This window comes from Ochotona princeps, chromosome 16 (assembly GCF_030435755.1).
Source record: "Ochotona princeps isolate mOchPri1 chromosome 16, mOchPri1.hap1, whole genome shotgun sequence".
Classification (NCBI taxonomy): Eukaryota; Metazoa; Chordata; class Mammalia; order Lagomorpha; family Ochotonidae; genus Ochotona; species Ochotona princeps.
In genome coordinates, this window is record NC_080847.1 from 11,959,112 (window position 1) to 11,980,614 (window position 21,503).

General features: G+C 41.9%; 1 long non-coding RNA gene across 1 annotated transcript in view; it reads right to left on the reverse strand.

Moving 5' to 3' along the window:
• Window positions 1-21,503, reverse strand: part of LOC131482273 (uncharacterized) — a 444,806-nt gene that overhangs the window by 98,113 nt on the left and 325,190 nt on the right. Inside the window, exon 4 of the long non-coding RNA XR_009246844.1 lies at window positions 1,483-1,571. This is a non-coding gene — a long non-coding RNA (uncharacterized LOC131482273). The remainder of the gene's footprint in view (window positions 1-1,482; window positions 1,572-21,503) is intronic.

The following is a 21,503-nucleotide window of genomic DNA, read 5'->3' on the forward strand; positions in this document are numbered from 1 at the left end:
GCAGTGGGTGTTGTCTGGAATGCTCTTTATGGGTGACTGGCTCTCTCATGAAGGGGCACTTGTTAGTATTTTACCTGACAGATCACACACAATGACTTGCCTATGATTTGAGAGAAGAATTTTGCATCCAATACACAGCAGACAACAGAGACACTATAGTCTTAAGGCCCCATTTCCTTTTATTTGATGCCAGAAAATTATATCTGCTGAAGCTTTGGAGAAACCCCACAGTCACCCCCACTGAAAAACTGGACTGTCTTGGCAGGGAGTCTCCACAGGCAGTGCTGGGAGGTCCTGTGTTATTTCAAAGCTGGGATTCAGTTTTCCTCGAAGATGTAATTCTCTTTATAGGTCCCTCTGACTCCTTGAGGGCTTAGACACACAACCTAGAAAGTCTGAGATGCCACGTAATTCTGTGATGGCAACTAAGCTGGACTATAATGCAACTGGAGTGATTTTTCTGGTTCTGAGCTAGTCAAGGCTGTCCTGGGATCTCTGGCCACAGTCCTTTCTGTGTAGGTTCTGCCATCCTGCTTCCACATACAAACATGTCCCCCATGAACTTATAGGCCCTTAGTCATGTGTGACAGCAAATTAGAACGTGACAATGGTGAAACCTCTGGAAAAAACACAGACTGACACAACCATGTTCTTAGTACCACCCAGAGATGGCATCTAGCAATGAATATGACTGGAATTTTACTAGAACTCAATTAGAGTCAAGAGAGGCAGAGTCAATGAACCCAGACTTGCTGCATGAAGTGTTGAGTAGATTTCTACACTGTAGCAGATGGTATAGAACTGAAACTCAAGAGGCAAAACGACCCTCAGATGCCAACCCTGCAAATTCTCTTACAAATGCCAGTCCATAGGATTTCTACTCAGTGCAGACATCATGTGAACAATGGTGTCAGTGGTTAGGACTAATCACTTGAGAAGTGCGTTAAAAGCAGAAGTCTTCTCTAAAGCCTTAGAAACTGGACTCACCCATCTTGGATGAGCATCTGGAAGTCATGTTTTTAGCAAGTTGTTCAGGAAAGGAAGCAAATGGACTGTCCTTCACACATTGAAAATCACTGCTATAAATCAAGGCTTTTGACTTTCACAACAGTGCAGTATTTAAAAGTTCAAGGAAACACTTTCAAAACAATCTAACCTGAATTTCTTATTTTACAAATGAGAAAACTGAGCAGTTGAGGAGCTTTTTCAAGACCACAAACTGAAAGTTAGGACCAGAAGCAACACCTAGTCCAAGTGCCAATGTACTTACCACACTGTTCCATTTGGTGGGTCTCTTTACCACCAAACCCTGTGGGGCATACATGCCCATGAATAGCAAGTGGATGACATTTAGATTTCAATTTAAATGTTTTATAATTGCATATAATTCAATTTTGTATTCTTTGGGAAAACTGTTGAGACTATTGGTGTCACCAAAACAAGCATCAGAAAATACTGAGTTCTGAAAGTAGCTGTACTTACCTTCTCTGAATCTATGGCAAAGAAGATGGTAGCAGGAATCAAAGCTGTCCTCCACACAAACACAGCGTCTAGGTTCCCCAAATCAGCACCTGTTCAGAAAGCAAAGTCAATGGTTACATGAAAAAAACAACTAATTCTGTGTTAGACTCAAATTGAATCTAAGTATCCTAAATATGCTCAGGATCTTCAGGCCGATACCTCATGTCATTTTGTGTGGCCACTGTTGGATAAAACTGAAGAGTTCTGCTCTCAGATAATGCATCTTGGAGCTGTCAGATTGGCCTCTGGGCTTGATTCTCGAATGTAGGAGGATCATTCTATTATGGGCTATAAGATTTTGAGAACGTTTGACTCCATTGTTTTTGGGTTCTTCTCTTTACAAAAGATACTGAAAACTGAATTGTTCTTTGTTTTGATGGAGTAGAAAGTCAGGAACAGCATGCCAAGAATCGTGACTGGTTTTTCTTGCTTTAAGAGGCTATATTCATTGATTATTGGACGATTTATTCATGGACTTCAGAAATACTAACGAAAACTTTCTCTCTGTCAAGCGGTTGTTCTGCTAAGAAATTGACTATTCCTCAAGGTGAGCCTTCATCACCAGCGAACCTAGTCATTAAGGGAAGGTCAAGGTCTTAGCCTCATAAGATGCAGAGCCACGTGTATGCCAATGACAGTTGGCTGGCTAGACCATGTCCATGTGACCCTGGACCATGGAAAGATTTCTCAGTCTCAGTTGAGAACTGAACAACTCTCCGTCATGCATGTGGGAGCTGCCCCTGGAAAGCACCCCAGGTCTTTAACTTACCAGATGCCAACAGCATCTTCCAATCTTCCAGTGTGACAGCCCAACATGCATTCAGACATTGACACACACTGACTGAGGACAAGAGTGTCTCGGTCTGAAAACCACTGGATAGTAGCAGTAACTACTACCTTTGGGTTCTCTCAGGGCACAATTCCAGGACTTTATATGCGTCATCACATTCAGTCTTGACACAGATTTTTCAAACTAAGCATTCTTCCATTCCATATATATCGAGGTCCAGTGATATTAAGGAAACCATTCAAAAGACACAAATGGTCAATGTTGGAGAAAACTTGAGCCCTGGGTTGTTTAAGGCTTTCATCACTGTTTTCCATTTTTTCCTTTTGCTGTGATATATTTTAAGCATCCAGACAAGGATAGAGAATCATCTAATTCAACAACTATGTATTCAGCACCCCAACCTGACATATGCTAATAGTTTTACCCTTTTAGCTTTATATCTATTTTGGGGGCAATTGAATGTTATGAGTGGAAAGGAATCTTTTAAAATTTTCTTGATCCTGTTCCTTACATTTTCTCCCTCAAGACCCTTAATAATCATTCAACTGAGGGTGATGTCATATCTTCCCTGGGAAAGATCTTTGACTCTTTTCATGTGGATGTAACTGCTAAAAAGCAATAGAGAAAACTCTAAAAATTTACTTAAAGCTTACATATTCTGCAGTTTTCTTTCTTTCTTCAGCACTAAGGTTTTGAGATTTTTCTATGTGGCAATTGTGGTTTCAATTATTTTATTTTAACTGCTATATTCTAACAGATAGACCACAACATATTCTACCATTACTTGTTTGGTGGACAGTTACTTGTCTTATGTTTTTCATTGTTTCAAGTTGCACTGTTGGAAACGTGGCTGTGTGTGTATGTGCGTAACAGTATGAATCTCTCTCTCTAGGAAATACAGCTAACGAAGGGAACTCGAGGCTGCATGATGTGCAAATCTTTAACTTGATCAGATCCTTCCAGATTGTTCTCCAAAATGACTGTACTAAATTACATTCCCTCCAGCACATTACGAGTGTTCCTTTCTTCACATCTCTGCCAACGCTCAGTATTTTCATACTTTGTTTGCCAGTATGATTGGGGGTGAAATAGCATATAATTATTGTTTCAAAAGACTGTGTTCTTAACCACTACTCTTAATGTCTATACTTCTGGAAGCTTCTGTTATGTAAAATGGAGAAAATACCTTTGTTTCTTGCTTGGAGTGGTAATAGGTTCACCGGGTGTAATGTGTGAATGCATTTTGTAAACATGAGCTGCCACTTTGGTGCATGGCTGGTGGTGAGCGAGAAAATGTGTACGTTTTCTACAGCAAGCAATTTGGCAAAACTTATTGAAATGTCAATGTATATGTATATTTTCTTTGAAACTTAAAAATATTCAAATGACAGAAAAGTTGCAAAAATAAATAGTGGAAAGATTGCCTGTGTACCCAGATTGTCTAAATCCTACCATTTGCTCACATTTGCATTATAATTCTCAATTTCTCTCTCCCCTTCTCTTGCCTCCTCCTCTTCTCTCTCTCCATATATATATATATATATACACACACACACAAATAGTATACATGTATTATTATTTTTACAATAATTTTGCTTCTGACAGTTTTCTAAAAACAAGCACATTATATATTCACACAATGGTTGCTAAAATCAGGGTATTAACATTGTTGTAATGCTCTAATCTACATACATATCCAAACTTTATCCACTCTCCAGTTTTAAGAGCAACTAGACATTCTTGTTTCAAGGTACAAGTCTAAGATCATTACCCTTAATTGTCATATCCCCATTATCTCTCTGAAAATACAATAGATCTTCTGTCTTTGTCTTCTAGGACCTTGGTAGTTTCTGATATTTTGGGAGTTGGGGGTTGGATGCTTTGTAAAGTATCCCACATTTTTTTTTTATTTGCCTGACATTTTCTTAGAGCCAGACCATGGTAAGCATTTTTCGCAAAGAGAACACAGATGAGGCATCCTTTTAAGCGTCTTGTGCAAGAGCTTTCCTCAATATTGCTGATACTGTTCTGTTCACTGGGCTCTGGGCATTTAGGCCAGGTGTCTACTGTACCATTTGTCTTTTGGGGAGATAGCTTGAGGCTCTGGAAATATCCCATTTACAACATGATTTTGTGGTATGCTCTCATGATTTAATGGGCTATAAGATGTATTTATTATTGTTATTTATTTGATGTCTAAATCATTCCATGCCCACAGTGGAGACCCCTTCAGCCTGGTTTCTGTCCTCTAGCAGACTCTCGTTTTGCCTTTGGGCACCTGTTTACTTTCATACCAGATTCACATTAGGCCTTCCTAACTCCTGTCACAGGACTGGCCGTTTTCTCAGGAGCTCTGGAAATGGAATCTGAAAAGCAAGCTGTTATGGCTGGATGTACTCCTATAACACCTGACTTCTAGACCAGTTATGTCATGTTCATGGTATGTTCAAACATCTGTGTGCCTGGTTCTTCCTGGAAATATTACATACAACAGCAGAAGATAAGACACAACCTGAATACCTGCCAATATGGGGCTGGTTAAACAAACTACCTAAGGAGAATCAAGATGGTGGAATAGGGCAAGGACACGTTTAAACAGACGAAGAAACATTTAATCAGGATGAAGCAGAGAGAACATATTCCAGGAAATTGGAGAGAACGGAACAACAGCAGAGGGGTACCTGGAGACTGACAGACATAGGAAAGCAGTGAAAACAACGGTGTGGTGATGCAGTGACTGATACTCCAGTGGCATTCAGCTTATGGCGATCTTGACTCCTCCAGCAGCCGGAACTCTACCAGCAACCAGGTGGGAAGGGACTTTCACTTGGAGCTTGGGAGGCGAACCCAGACAAAGAACTGTCTTTCCTGCTAGTCTGTTTGATTTGATTAGGAGCAGAGACAGAGCAGCAGATCCCAGACAGGCAGTGCAAGAACAGGGTAGATTGCACAGCTGTCAGCTCCCTAGAGCTGAATTGGGCGCCATTTTGCTTAAGGAGGCAAAGGCAAGGGAAAGGACTGAGCATAAACTGAGCTGGGAGTGAATTCATTATTGACTCAGTGAACTGCAGCAATGTGGCATTCTACAGGTTCCACCCAAGACAGGTCTGGGTAGCCCTCAGACCTGACAGCCAGCAGATCAAGAATTCTAGCACTGGTCCATCAGGTGCCATTTTGTACACTGTGGCAAAAGCTTTAGGACTGCAGGGGACAACAGTGAACTGCGCATGTGCTGAGCTTGCAGGAACTCAGAATTCCGTGGATTGCACTGGTCCTGCAGGAAAATAATACCAACTGTGGCATCGTACAGGTCAAAATAGGCCTGTGTGGCACCCAGACCTAACTTCCAACAGGTTCTGGCAAGATCAGTGCCACCAACAACCTAACTATATAGGATACCTGGTGTCTCCCTAATCCTGGCACCTGATCCAACCGAAAGTGGAAGAAAGGTTGTACAGACAATGGTGCAGCCTCAGCACAGTATCACAGGAGGTAGAGAGTGGTGAGCCAGGAGCTGGGGCTATGGAGTTCTTTGTGGAAATCTAACATAAGAACCCAGACCTGGAACTCGCTGGAAGGACTGGCACAATCGTCTACAAGCAAAGAGTTGTGTACCAACCGCAATAAGTAAAATCATATTGTAGACCTGTGGGTGACACAGCTTAGAAACCTGCCCCAAGGAGAAGAATCTGATAACCAGAAGTACAATGATCAAGAGCAAAAGAAGCGACAAAGGCAGAATGAATATTACTGAAAACTCCCCTGCAAAGGAGCAAAACCCTATGCCAACCTCAGAGTTACCTGAGGAAGACATCGAGAAAATGGGGGAATACAGAATTGATCAATAATGAAAAGCACATACAAGAGTTAAAAGAATTTAAGGAATATCTTACACAAGCAATAGCAGCAATAAAGCAAATCAAGGCTGATATATCAGAAATTAAGAACACAGTAGACCAAATTAAAAGTACAGTGGAGAGTCTCCAAAATAGAATGAAGCAAGCAGAAGAAAGAGTCTCAGAATTGAAAGATATTTTCTGTCATCAGGTGGAAACAAACAAAAAGCTGGAAGCAGAGCTGGATCAGGCAAAAAAAAAGTATTCAAAGATTGAAAGACACTATTAAGAGACCTAATATAAGAGTTATGGCAGTCCCAGAAGGTGCAGAAAGAGAAACTGGTTTTACAAATATATTGAAAGAAATAATAAAGGAAAATTTCCCTAACCTAGAGAAAGAATTGGGAAACAAGATCCAGGAGGGGCACAGAACTCCCAATAGGTCTGATCAAAAGCGATCTTCAACCAAGACACATGATCATCAAGCTCTCTTCAATCTAACATAAGGAAAAGATCCTTAAATGTGCATGTGAAAAAAAATCAACTGACATATAAAGGAATGCCAATTAAATCCACAGGAGATCTCTCACAGGAATCTCCATAGGCCAGAAGAGAATGGAGTGACATATTCCAGATTCTAAAAGAAAAAAATTGTTGGCCTAGGATAACATATCCAACAAAGCTTTCTTTTGTCTTTGAAAATGAAATAAAATTCTTCCACAGTAAAGAAAAGTTAAAAGAATTTGCTTCTTCTAAACCTGCCCTATAAATGATACTTCAAGATGTTCTCTTGACAGAGAAGAGGAATAGCACCCACCAAAACCAAAGCCAAATGTGAAGAACATTCCAGTAAAATGACAACAGAAGACTAAATCAATGAACAAACCATTCCTAAAATGACAGGACCAAAGTATCAACCATACATATTAACCACGAATATAATTGGCTTAAGCTCAATCAAATGTCACAGATTAGTAGACTAGATTAAAAAACAAAACCCATCTATTTGTTGTCTAGAAGAGACACATTTCACCAACAAAAAATCAGTGGAAACTATATCGAATGGGTTTTGTTAGTTTCATCTCTTCCAGACACTTTCTTCTGATTAAATTCTTCAATGACTCATAGATCATACAGTTGCATCATTTTCTGCAAGAGGGTTCTTGATTTTCATTTCTTCAGCTACACATTAATCATTTAGTAGCATGTTATTTAACTTCATCGTGTGTTAATTTTTTTTCTTTTTATTGTTAATTTTGTATTATGATTTTCATTTGAGGGGATGTAGAGTAGCTGTGAAATGGAGACTAACATGTCCAGATGTGAGGATACAATGCAGTATGCATCTCTACTTCCAGACAAAGATGGACTTACAATGAAACTGTTTACTATATCTTGACAATAGGATGCTGGACTCTCTGCCATTGTCCACGTCTACAATGATGGACATATGACTGTGTATGAAGAACTATATTTTAGTAATGATATAGAGGAATTAGGTGGGGGGGGGATGGTGGAGGGGATAAGGGAAATACCAGGAGCCTATGGAGCTGTGTCATAAAATGATGATGATGATAATAACAATAAATCAGTAATTAAACAAAAAAAAAACTACCTAGATTCATACAATGTAATACTGTGCTCATGAAAGTCCTGGAATTTCAAATACGTTCTAGTTAGCCAAATCAAAACATGGCATGTTCTTATTTGTGGAGCTACTAAAAGAGGTATACTCTGTGCTTGTATAAATGTTCATGTCTGTTCACCTGCCGACAAATGCCATGACATGGAAAAAGGCATAAGAAATCAAAAGCACTGATTACTTGTGGGGAGAACAAATGGTCAGTTTGGGGAAGAGAGAGAAGACTATTTCTACCAAAAGTTATCCTGCACCATTTAAATTTGGCATCACTTGATATACTAAAAAGAAAATGCTACCTCCTTAAAAAAAAACCCTATAAAATAATGAGCAGGTGTTTGGCATAGTGGGTAAAACATGGCATGGTATACATGCATTCACACCTGCATCAGAGTGTTTGGCTCAAGTCCTGGGCCCTGCACTTCCTCAAGGAAGTAGTAAATGATGGCCCAAGAATTTGGGTTCCTGCTAGGGATGAGGAAGATCTGAGTGGAACTTGAAGCTCTTGGTTTTGGCCTGACCCAACCCTTGTCTGTTTGGGCATTTGGTGAGTGCACCAGCAGATGTGGGATCTCTGTTTCTTCATCTCCATGCCTTTCAAACAAAATGAAAACAAATAAAAATAAGCACATAACGTACCATTTTTAACCTAAGCACTCATACCTTAAACATTGCAACTTGAACATCAGGAGAGGAAACTTGTGTTCTGGACAGTAGGCTAACTAAAAGCATCCATATCATTTGATCACTATCCTTTCCTATAAAAAATTGTTTAGTTCTTCTATGACTTAACCCTTCTACCAGTACAGTAAAAGGATTTTGAAGGAAAAGAATACAAAGAGAGGAATCAACTAGCAACAGCTTTAAGGAGCACAGACCATCACATCACATCCTCCACATTGCCTGGGAGGATCGTGGGGCTTCAGGGGGACAGTATGGTTTCACAGCGGAGACCATGGAAGCTGCTCCAGATGTGTGGCACAAGACATGGCATTTAACCTCTTTGCACTTCAACTTCCTCTCCTGTAATGCAAGACTTCTCAGATTGTTGTGAGAACTCATGGAACTCACTCTGCCCACACACCTGGCAATTCTTATCCTTGTTCGTTCAGCATTAGGAGGGTCCTCGGAGACTATCTAACCTGTGCCTCTTATTTTTCAGTAATCAGAGAAATGGAAACAGTTTCAGAAGGCAACATGTTTGCCCCAGGTGGCAGGTCCATTCCAGTGTAGAGGTGTCTGGACTACTTGCTGTGGTCACCTGTAAATGGGTACAGGTTGCCTTAAGATTCCTGCCAGGAGGAGATGTGTTTACTTCCCCCCTTCTGAGTGTGGTGGGTGAGGAAGTATGACATTCGTGGCCTGGTCACAAGAGGTCTGACGGCTTCTGCTTTCACCCTGTTGAATAGTGCTGCCTAGTGCAAAAGCTGGGGCCAGCCTCCAGAGGACAAACAGATCACATGGAACAGAGGAGAAAAACTCCAGGAGGCCCATCCAGACCAACATATCAGTCAGCTGCCAGACATGAGGGTCAGAGCTCCTGGCCACAGCCAGGCCTCCAGCAGACCAAAGATGTCAACTGACCTGGCCCCAACAGAGCTATCAGAGCCTCACAGCGATGCCAACCAGCCCTAGAACCCTGAGTTAAAGAACAGACACACTGAGTGATCTGCTCCACAGTGAAAGCTAACTGAGACTGCCCTCAAAGATGGCCTTTACCAATGCCCTCCAGGAAATCTGGAGTGATCACTCCTTCTCTGGACACACACTGCTTGGCCCAGGTCCCTCGGCTCCCAGAAGCATCCTCTCTCTCTGCCAAGGGCTCTGCCAGAGAAGGGTAAGACCTGCAGTGTCCAGCGCGTTAGGCCACAATCCTACAAAAGTAAAGAGAGGTCAGTGCAGGGCCTTTCTGCCACCTCCTGCGTCACAGACTAGACCCTATGCCAGCAACCCAAATCACACCCATGTTAAATTGCTCCTAGAGGGCTTATGGGAAGGTGCTTATCTGGCACTGGCTAGAGAGAGCTGGACAACTGGCGGAGAACATTCTAGAAAACTGACAGCCAGAGAGCAGTTCCTGCAAGTTACATAATCCTATATTTTCAAGCCTTGACTTTCCTCTCTCACTCATCTCCCTTTTACTTGGCTTTCAGAAACCATTTTTTCCCCTTATCCCCCTACAGAATCCATATCACTTTCAGAAATCGATGAGGGGTTTCTTGGTTATTATGAAATTTCCTTCTCCTATCCTCCACTCATTCTCTTTCCTTCCAACTTCAACCTCTGCTTTTGTAGGTGTATTAGCAGGGTGTTGGATTAGAAATGGAGTAGCTAAGGTATGCAATGTTGTTTGGGGACCACAAGGCCAGCCCTGATCATTTATTTTGGGTGGAGAACAGTTTTTCTGCCAAGGGTCACTCAGACATTCATAACATCATTCACAGACAATACAGAATTTGCAACTTGAAAAGCAGCCTGCTACAGATGTACCTAACACTGAGTCCTACCTGTGGCTGCTTTGGCAGGGTTCGGTGAAATGATTTTCAGGCCTAGTATGGCCTGTAGACTGGATGTCACCCATCCTTGGAAGAGACTGAAAGTTTTCAAGAGAAAGATAGAGCTGCTTTCTAACGTGTCAGCATGCAGTTAAGCCATGGTTATAAATTCAAATGTAACCTTAAAGGTCAAAACAAAAAATGGCTGTTTGTGCCCAGTAGGCAGATTGTGCTGGATTTTTTGCTGAGTTTCAGCGGTGCCCATAAAACCCCTGTCAAAACTTGTGCACTGGGTGGAGGGCAGTGTGGAGTCTAACAGCCACACATTTTAAAGCATTACTTATACATCGATCTATCTAAAGCAAACTTTACATACAAGCTGACATATTCCCTTTCAAATCTCAGGAAAGACATGAACAGCCGTGAGGTGCCAGGTGTCATGAGAGATGAAGGCATGACAGTTACCAATATGTGCCCACTTCACAGTTGGGAAAACTCTTAAGGAGTTTGGCCACACCCTCAGGTGTACTCAATGTCCTTGAGGGGCCTGAGGGACATCTGACTCCAATTCCAACATACTACTTCTAGGATACCCTTGGGATGAAGTGCATGGTACTGAGGCAGAAGAGCATGGGTTGAGAACATGTGTCATCAAAGAGAAAAACCGTATCAGCGGCAGAAAAGCTTGACTTGGAACAGGAGAAAGGGAAGAAAAAAAAATAGTCTCCTCACCTTTTTTACGGCATCAAGTAAATCCTTTCATTATCATTCCCCACTTTGCGTGCTCATGGAATTTCCACTCCTTCTGTGACTTGGTCTAGGACCTGGGGCCCGGGGTCTTGATGGTGATCTTGTTTAAATGGCAAACATGAGGCTTTGACACAGCAAACCCTTAGCTGCGATGGGACAACCAGAGGTCAGCAGGGAGAAAATTCTGATTTGGCTTGGGAGAAGGAGAAATTGCACATTCAGAATTCTCTCTGGTTGTGACTTAACTGGGCTTGGATCTGAATGAATCTAGCATCATAGCCTTGAACAGGGCACATTCTCTAAAGCCCTGAGCATTTTTTTATATACAAAAGGGACAAAGCTGGGTGATAACAGGTAGCAAGTTCACTGTTACCAGATGTCTTTTCGCTCCTGAGCCACAAAACCTTTGCTTGAAGGCACAAACTTTTCCCTTTTGGAAGAGAAAAATTTGGGTCCCGCAGAGTGTTGGGAAAGATACTTCAGGAATTGCCTGCAACTGCACTGACTCCAAGCAAGGCAGAGAACAGCGGAGAGCAGTGAGTGTACTACAGGAGAGAGGAAAGGTTGCATGGTTGCCCAGTTACCCAGTGAGCACCACTTCCCTATACTCTGTGCAAGGGGAACTGACATTTAGACAAGCCTGCTCTCTGCCATGGCCGGGCACGGCGCCCACTGCAGGCCCTGGCTCTGAATGGCCTTGGCATCTGTCTTGTCTTGCCTCATGCCCACATACTGGGATGGCTTGTTTTCATCCAATAGCAATTAGCACCGTGGCAAATGCCTTGTGCTTTGTGCGAATTCAGGGGTAAAAGCGTGTCACACTCTGCCAAGAATTACAGCTAACCACAAAGGGCCCCGGGCACACCTGCTCTTTCATCAGGTGTTTTGTTTTCAAATGAGAGGTTGGTGCAACCTGCAACAGGGCAATCTGCCCTGGGTTGGTGATAACCGGGGAGACCTGGGGAGAACCTGGACTGGAAGATTATAGTCTCAGCAAGGAGGTATTCAGACAGCTGGGAGGCAAAACAGCTGCATACAGAGGGCAGCTGTAAACAGGGTGGGTCCTGTGGTCCTCGCCTGAGTGCAGCTGCTGTCTTCTGCAACAGAGTCCACAGTCATGCATGCAATGTGTCAGATCCAAGACCTGGGCTGACCGTACTTTTGGGCTGCGAAGCCTTGGGTTTTTTTTTTCCTGCTAGCTCTGCCATCTAACCTGGCTCCTGTTCTTATTCTAAGAATGTACCCTTTGTTCTAATTTGGTATTTACCACTAATTGATTTCAGTGTCTCATTTAAAAGTCAAGCTTATTAAGGTATCATTTACATTCAGGACAATTCTCTGCTTTAAAGAGTATGGTTCAATGAGCTTTAACAAACGTAAAGAGCCACGTGCCCATGGCCACACTCCAGATGGAGCACTGTTCTAACTGTCCCTCAGCAGTTCCTCCTCGCCATTTTATTGTCAACCTCCTTTCCCTGCCTGGACAAATACTGACCTGAGTTTTGGTCCCCAATGCTCCCTGCTTTTCGAAGAATGCACCTAAATAGAATAATTCACTGTTGTTTGTGACTTCTTTAGTTCTGCAAAGTGCATTTCAGACCCATCCATGTCACTACACGTCAATAGTTTCCCCCTTTTCATCTCTCTCAGTAAGATTACCAGCTTCTCCCATGGCTGAACTCTTGGGTGTGTCCATCTTTTAGGATTACGGGCAAGATGGCTGTGAATATTCATGTACAAGCCTCTTGTGGGAAAATGTTTACATAGTGTACTTCAAAAAGTATCTTTGAGGGCCTGGCATAGTGGCCTAGTGGTTAAAGTCCTTGCCTTGAACATGGTGGGATCCCATATGGGTGCTGGTTCTAATCCCAGCAGCCCCGTTTCTCATCCAGCTCCCTGCTTGTGGACTGGGAAAGCAGTTGAGGACAGCCCAAGACCTTGGGATCCTGTACCCACATGGGAGACATGCAGGAAGCTCCTGGCTCCTGGCTTCAGATCAGCACAGCACCGGCCATTGCGGTCACTTGGGGAGTGAATCATGGATGCAAGATCTTCTCTCTGTCTCTTCTTCTCTCTGTACATCTGGCTTTGTAATAAAAATAAAATAAAAATCTTATTTTAAAAAAGCATCTTTCAGGGATGGGTGTTGTGGTACAATAGGTTATACTGTGGCAGGAAGCACTGGTGTCCCATATGGGAGTTCTGCTTCAAGTCCTGGCTACTCTGTTTTCTATTTAGCTCCTTGATTATACCCCTAGGAAAGCATCAGAAGATGGGTTAGGCATGTGGGCTCCTGTCACTGATGTGGGAAGCCCAGATGGAGTTCTGGGCTCTTGGCTTGTGGTCATTCGGAGAGTCAATCAGCATATAAGCACATGTAGATTGAGTTCTCTCTGTCTTCCCCTCTCCTTCTCTCACTACCTTTCAAATGGATCATTCAATTGAATAATCTTTTTTAAAAGGAAAAGAAATTTCTGGAAAATAGAATTGAGATGTGATTTAGTACAAAAATCTTGGAAATCTACGCATACTCTTTTCATAATACACATTTTTCCGTCATCCTTTGGGAGACTACATGGTTTAAAATTGTTGGCACTAAAACATATCTATTAATTCAATTTTACAAGATTTTTCTGAAGTACTCTTGTAAATACCATTCAGTAGGATTACTTGGTCTCTAGTTATACGTTTAACTTCATTTGCAGGGAATCTGTAAGGTCCCCACTATGTGCCTAACAATGTAGTATCCAGGACAGTCAAAACAACACTGCCCAGCTGTGCACCTCAAGAATAGGAAACTTCTTAGGTCATTAACTTTCCCTCCAAGACAAACTCATCTCAGGGCAGGCACTGAGCACCTAGCTTGGGCTCCAACACACAGCAGGTTCTTTAATAAGTACCTGATGGTCAACAGCAGCAAGATGGCAGTTCATGGAGCATGTGGTCATGACCAGAGGATGAATGTGTGCTCAGACACAGAGAGTTACTTTAAGAGATACTGCCCAGGGGAAGGCACTGGCGCTGCACCAAGGCCATCAGTCTCCTACTGGGCCACTCATTAGAATCAGGCAAGAAGTTCAGAAAAGGCCAGAGGAGGACTCAGATGCTGGCGCTAATTCAAGGTCAGGGCCTCATTTGCATGATGCCCTTGGAGTACTGAGGAGTGCTGGGAGTTCCAGAGTATTCTGGGAGGGACTGGAGAGCTCAGCCTGCAGTGACAACTCTTCAAGGGGTCTCACAAGGTCTCAGTCATCTGTATATACAACTTCTTCCCTCATTTTAAACAACTATTAGGCATGGGATTTTTCTTTGATTGTGGCTATAATTTTTCCCTCCAGTTTTTCTTTCAGAGCCTGGGTCTTCTCCTGCTGGCTTTTAGCCTACAGGCTGTGATGGAATTTGTCTAGGGTGTAGTCCCTGCACTGACAGCTTTGGGAGCTCAGCACTGAGTGGAATGTGCCTCAGGGTCAAGCCACATGGTTGCAGTGTCCTCTAAATAATGACCAGCAGTAAGTGACAGGCCACAAGGAAAGAGTCTAGGCACTTATGGCATTTTAAGCACCAATTATTTAATAAATGGATACTTTTCACTTCTCTTAGTCAATCTTCTTGCTTTTAGGGCATTCCTTATTTTTCTCTTTTAAGATGTATTTATTTTTTTTATTGGATAGGCTGGTTTACACAGAGAAGGAGACACAGAGAGAAAGATCTTTCATCTGCTGGTTCACTCTGTAACTGACCACAATGGCCAGAGCTGGGCCTATCTGAAGCCAGGAGCCAGGAACTTCTTCAGGGTCTGTCACATGTGTGCAGGGTCACAAGGCTTTGGACTATCCTTGACTGCTTTCCCAGGCCACAAGGAGGGAGCTCTAAGAAGTGGAGCAGACAGGACACAAACTGGTGCTCATATGGAATCCCAGTGTGTGCAAGATGAGGATTTAGCCACTAGGCTACCTCACTGGGTCCAGAGCCTTCCTATTTCAGTATGTCCCACATATCATCTTCCTGTGCCACCTTCTGGGATTCACTGTGTCCTTCCTGCTCACTCATTTTTACTGGCTTCTTTTGACCAAAAGGCCAAAAGCCAGGCTGCCACTAAAGTTGGGCCAGCTGGGGCAGATGGCTGAGACCACACTGCAGCCTGGCTCCGGATTCACAGAACCAGAGATTAGCATCCATTGATGAGCTTTTTGATCTTGAGCATGTTACTTAAGATCCAAGGCCTCAGTTTCTTTATCTGTGAAATGGGGAAGACAACAGGAGTAGTCACAGGGCTTTCAAATGAAGGTGAAATGAGATATTTGTAACACAACTTGGAACAGGCCAAGGCTGGACTCCCATCCTGATTGACCCAGGCTGCTCTATCTTCTGGTTTAGTTACCCCCTGCACTTCCTCCCCCTTCATGGACTCCTGACCCACCAGTGGCTTGTGGTCACTCTCTCCTCTTGCTGAGTTCTTAGAGAGTGGAAACAAGGCCACAACATGCTTTCCAGTTGCTATGGTGGCAGCAGGTCTAGGGCATCTGTGATGTCATTGTGCATACAAATGATATGAGCCAACGTTCATCTTGTATCTGCACAGCAGATACGCCAGCCAACTGCAGCTTGAGGAGGCTGTGACCAGATGAGCTCCTGTTGCCCACAAGGAAACATTTCTCCATGCTAAAATGAGAGGGCAGAAGGGAGAGCTGACCACACAGGTGCTAAGGACTGCTTTCTATCCCTACACCCCAGCCTCCCTAGCATACGCTAAAATCCCTTCCGTTAATGTCATGGTAACAACAGCAGAGTGTGGTGGGTATGGTTTAGACAGCAAAATGTAAGATACAATTTCCCATATTTCCATGCAAATATTACTTGTAAATTACGGGTAAAATGTTACTGGTATTTTAAGTGAAAAAGTCTGATATCTGCCAGTCCAAAGGACAATTATATTTAAAATCTGCTCAATCTCTATTGGCTTAATTAATAAGTATGACACTTTGTATTATCTTCTGATGCGAACACATTGCCAGTGAGAGGAAGGAAAAAGGTCCTTCAGTTTTTAACTTAATTTTACTGGCATTTACTGAGCATCTAATGTGTGCTCAATAGTACGCTGGAGTCTGAGCAGGTAGAACAAAGCCAACAGAACCTTTGCCCTCTGTGTGTGTAACATCTTCCTCAATGGGTAGTTTGGGAAAAGTGGAAAGAAACAGGTTGGTACAGACGTATCAGTAGCAACAGCATATTATCAAAACAGTCAATTAGATGGATCTCGGTTATGGGATCTTTTGACACCAGGTACATATGGGCATAATACCCCTACCCCATATTAGTCTATAAGACCCTGCTGAGGTTAAGCCCAGAAATATGTCCAAACTCTCACTGGATAATGTTGTTGGGGCTCACATGCTATAAGCAGGAAGTGCAGCAAATAAAACAATTTCTAACACACACACATACACAAAACATAAATATAAGAGCCATGGACCATTTGAGTAACATTTATTAAGATATGAAGAATATGAATGGTTCATAAACCTACTATTTAAATCACCCCTGCTGGATATGAAAATAAAAGTATTTTATCATGTGGTTAGAAAATTCAACTTAAAAATAGGAAGGCATAAAACGAAAATAAATTCTCACTGCTCTCAGTAGGCCATCGCTATGTATCTATTCAAAAACATTTTCAAGTATATACCATCAAGATTTATATACAAAATACACCTACTATGATATACATAATCTATCCATGTTTTTATTCTCTTTCCCATAGGACATGGACTAAATCATGCCTCCCTGCACTTGGTGTTTTTCACTTGACAAATACAACCTGAGGCGTGCCCTGCTAAGTTCATTCACATTGAACTCTTTTTTTTATTTTCAGTAATACTACTAGTAATAATAATAATAATAATAATAATAGTAATAGTAATAGTAATAGTAATAGTAATAATACTACTAGTCTTGGCCTTCCTCCCTCCCACCAATGGCAGACATTGCTTTCTTCGTCAAGAGTAGTCCTATGTATCTTACCCAGTTTTTATTCTTTCATATATATATTTTTAAGAGTTATTTGTTTTCATTGGAAAGTCAGATTTTGCAGAGAGAAGGAGAGACAAACAGAAGACTCTTTTGTCTGCTGGTTCACTCCCCAAGTAACCCCAAAGGCCAGAGCTGAGCTGATCCAAGCCAGGATCTTCTTCTGGGTCTCCCATGTGGGTTCTGGATCCCAAGCCTTAGGGCCATCCCTGACTGCTTTCCCAGACCACAGACAAGGAGCAGGAAGGGAAGTGGAGCAGTTGGGACATGAACTAGCGCCCACATGGGATCCCATCACATGCAAGGTGGAGCTTTAGGCCCTTTTTAGCCCTTTGTGCTGGGCCCTATTTCAGTCCTTTTTCTCATAATTTTTCAGTGTTGGAATTTTCTACTGCCACATTCTGGAGCTCTGAGACAACTGATTAGCTAATTTGGTGTTTTTTTATCCGTTTTTTTTTTTTTTTTTTTGCTAAAAAAGATTTATTTTTATTGAAAAGGCAGATTTACAGAGAGAAGGGAAAATCTTCCAATTGGCCACAATCGCCAGAGGTGAGCTTGGGGGCAGATTTTATAGACCAAATTGATTTAAAATGCAAATAGTTAATTTTTTTTGACATATTTCACTTCTTTTCTTTAGTCTTACTTTTCAAAACTCTCCCATAAGGTCCTATTAACATCTCTCTTAGTAAAGCTCTGATGTTGATAAAGTCTAGCTCCGAAAAAGGACTTTATTTTTTCTCATTTTCCCCCTAATCTTAAGAATACTTATCAGGGTATTAAAACACATAGTGAAAATGGTGTGTGTGTGTCTGTGTGTCTGGAATCTACTGCAGCTGCTGAGAAGTCTCCAGCTAATCTATTTTCATTTCTTATTAAAATGATCTGCATTTCTCTCTCATACCTACCTTTATTTGTTACTGTTATTTTTGGTGGCATTATTATAATGTGTCTACTCTGAAGGTATTTTAGTAGCTTCACTACACTTACAGTGTATTGATATAGAAAACTAAATTTCTAATTTTACTAACATCACCATTCTTGCCCTTTCCTTTAAAAAAAAACCTTACTAGACCAAAGTTGGTGCTTCACAATCTATATTTCTGAATCATTAATTGTGTGTGTGTGTGTTCTATGAGTCAAATGTAGTAATTGTTTTGATGATGATTTAATGTTTGATTTCCAATTGACTCCTTTTCAATTCAGGTGTTTTTGTTTTATTGCTATTTTCAAATAGTTTTTAACTCAGTTTAAATGGATATAATTTCTCATTCATCTTTGAACATCCCAAGCACACTAATTTCTTCATCACTTTCAAAATAGTAGCAATGGAACATTCATGTTCTTATTACGTAATTTTTTTTGCTAATCCTGCTAACACTAGATTTATTCTTATGGTTTGAAATGTGGTTCAATGATTTTATTTGAATTAAATTTTCATTTTTGTTTGTCTAAGTTCATCGTTCTCTGTTTACAGGTTGGTGTTATTTTACCTGCTCTTTGGACAATAGTTTGGGGATTTTTTTTGTACCAGTGGGAAATGTGAATCTTGTAGCCCGGCCACTTAGACTGTAGACTGGAAGCAGCTTCGTGGTCCTTCTGCCTCCCCTTGTCCACAGACCCCATGAAGCTACACCTCCTGGCAGCAGCCGCAGCCTTTGAATTACGGCACAGAGACTACGAATACCCCACCTTTGCTGAACATATTTTTGCCTCCATTATTGTACAGAAGCCCAGCTCCAGATGCTTCTGGATGGGGTGTCTGGTAGATCTGCGGCATGAGCCTCCTGCATTGGTTGGTGTTTTTGTGCTTTGGGGATAGCTATTGTGCTTCAGAGGACACCTACACATTAAACTTTCTCTTCCTATAGTTTATCAGTTGGAGCAGAGGTGGTTAAGACTATGTGTGGCTCTCTTTCTCCCTCCTTCATACCAGCCCTATCTGTTTAGGAAACGGCAAACTGATCAGTCATGGAGATTTCCCTCACCCTTGAGTTCTGGGAATTATTCTCCCTGTTCATGATGAGCTCTAAGGAAAACTCCACCCTTCTTTTGGATTGTGATAAAGATCTCATGGACCCAGTAAGAGACAAACAGGATGACACCTGGCCCTGCCTCCCCAGTGCTGAAAGGTCGTGCCCTGGGACCACAGTTACAGGGGTGCCCTAGAGAGGGTCTGTCATCTGAGGCAAGGTTAGTATTAAGTAAACTTGGGAGTGACTTTCTGTTCATTCTGAAAATTAAATATTTTCATTAGATTGAAAACAAGGACACCACTATGCATTTTGTTGGCCCTGAAATTGGACATGATTAAAAGGCTGAGATTACACCAACATTGTTTTGTTTTTAGGTGAGTCATTTTAGCAAGTGTTTGTCAAGCCCTTAGCCTGAGTCTTTTTGAGAAAGATCAAAAACAAGAGACAAGATTACGTACCATACAGATGTTAGCAGTATGTAGAGAGCCATTCAGGATACCCCAAAATGCTTAAGTAATCTAACCAGCATCTCAATGTGGACAGAACCCTTTGGAAATTATAAGGCAGATCTGTGGCTGTAGTCCCAGAACAAGACCAATACTGATCTCTATCACAATCCAAAAGAAGGATGGGGCTTTCCTTAGAGTTCACCATTTACAGAGACAATAATTGCTAGAACTCCTGGACGAGTGAAACTTCTGTGACTCTGATCCATTTGCAGTGGTTGCAAAGTGGAAGCACTCCTGTCTGTGGGTCACCAAGATGCCTTGCAGAGTGATCACTGGGGATTCTCTGGTCCAGTCTCCTCTGAATTCATCCACTTTGCTCAGAGTGGGAAGAGAGGTTCACCATTCCCAAAGGAAGCAATCGCAGGTACCTTACTCCTTCTCATTGATTTGGAAACGGATGACTTCAACCCAAAAAAGAAGATTCTCCATTTTTCATATGGGTCTTGAACGTCTACTTGGTTAAAATAACATTTTTATTGCTGGACATTTCTTGTTAAGTAACTTTATCCTTATTGTGTTAGTGTCTGGCAGTCAAAACGGTGAGTAAACCTTGGCATACCTATTTTGGGCAAAGATTTCATGAGGATGGAGCAATAAAGCTGTGACTGCTTTCTCAGAAAACCACTGCAAACTGTCTCACTCTCTTCTATGTTTGGCGCCTGTGAGGAAGGAGCAAGGCCACAGCAGTCACTAGGGTATAATACAACTTCTTGAGTGGTCTGAATCTCCACATCTACATGGTTTCTTAACAATCATGTTTTAAGATGTAAACCATCTCCTCCTACAGACTTTTTGGCTATCTTAGAGAAAATTCATTTTGCACAAATTTTAATATTGAATAGTTTTGACCCCAATGAACCAAAGATATATATAAATACGTATTTTACCTCCTTCCAATGCATTTAAAAAAATGAGTCCCAAATAGTCATCAGGTTTTGGTTGTCAGATATCCAAAAATGCATATAATATGCCCCAAATAAGCCTACTGGGCGCTCTACTTTACTCAGAGTCAGTAGGATACAACTTATTTATAGTCTTCCTATGTTAGATATATGACATTGATGTACAAGTTACAGTTACAAAGAAAAAGAGGGAACGCTCACATTCAGCCAAACACTGTCTTTTAAAGAGGAAAGAAAATAATTTTAAGACAAAGTTACCGAGGAATTCAACAGAAATTACTACTGAACTCTTTAAGGTATCTGTTTTGAAAAATTCCTATGTTGTTACACTTCTCGGGGTCTTGTGTCGCACAGTGAAGGCAGCCAGATTTCACCCATGCAGTTTGGTATCTTCTCAACAATGGTGTTATTCCCCATCCTTAAGAGCCTGGCAAGCACTGGGAACATCTCAAGACAAGTGGATGGAGTGCTGTAGCCTGAAGGAGCTTGCATGAATTATTAACAATGACCTCTTGGGATGGAGACTTGCAGCTGAGTCTAGGGAGCAGTCACCACCTCCAAAATGAGACACTGCAACTGATTAAAAGCATCTCAGGGGAATGCACTTGGCCCAGCAGCTAAGTTGCTGAATAACAGTCCTGCATTCATATCAGAGATTCTGGGTTTTGACAGCAACTCAGGCTGTCAATTCCACCTTCCTAATCATGCAGACCTTGGGAGACAACAACAATGACTCAAGTAGTTGGGTCCCTGAAACCCACTCTAGGACGTTTCTGCTTCCTTAAGTTTGGCCCAGCTCCTCACCCTCATCCCCGGATAGATGTAAGCATTTGAGATGTCAATGAACGGATAGGAGCTCTCTTTCTATTTCTATTTCTATTCATCTCTTTCTATTTCTGTTTCTGTGCCTCCCACATTAAAAAAGAAATCTACGATACTCCTATGATCATGTGAAAAGCAGACACAGAGACCAACAGAACAGAGAGCCCAGAAATAAACCTATATATCCACCGTCAACCAAATCTCAACAAGGATACAGAAAGCAAGCAATGGGGAAAGGA